Source organism: Nestor notabilis, unplaced genomic scaffold (assembly GCF_000696875.1).
Source record: "Nestor notabilis isolate BGI_N333 unplaced genomic scaffold, ASM69687v1 scaffold12212, whole genome shotgun sequence".
Classification (NCBI taxonomy): Eukaryota; Metazoa; Chordata; class Aves; order Psittaciformes; family Psittacidae; genus Nestor; species Nestor notabilis.
In genome coordinates, this window is record NW_009917051.1 from 8,853 (window position 1) to 9,294 (window position 442).

General features: G+C 34.4%; 1 protein-coding gene across 1 annotated transcript in view; it reads left to right on the top strand.

Moving 5' to 3' along the window:
- KIF5B (kinesin family member 5B) overlaps window positions 1-442 on the top strand; it is a 25,279-nt gene that overhangs the window by 1,385 nt on the left and 23,452 nt on the right. The window lies entirely within an intron of this gene.

Below are 442 nucleotides of genomic sequence, written 5' to 3' on the forward strand. Positions count from 1 at the left end.
GAAAACATTCTACATTAGTTTGTTTGGAGGAATGTAAGAAGAAACGGATCTTGTTAAATCATGTGCATGCTATGGATCTTTTCTAAGCTTGTTTACTTAATACACAGTTGAGGATTTTTTGAATATGATTTTTAGTTTCACAATTAAAAGTTTAAATGTGGATTATCATTGTGCACATCAGGGTGTACTATTTCTCCAAACCTGAATTGGCCTAGTAACTTCAGAAAATCAAGTCTCATCATGAGGAAGGTTATTCCACAGTATGTTGCTGTAGTAAGCTGTTAGCTTGTTTCCTGAAGATAAAATTCATTATTTTCTTGAGCTCAGTTTTAAGTTCTAACTGACACAGCTTTCAAAACAACTTTAACACAGCCTTGTCAGAACCCCCTGAAATATCAACTATTAGTGACAAGAGAAGATGAGGTAAATGTGGGAGTCTTCC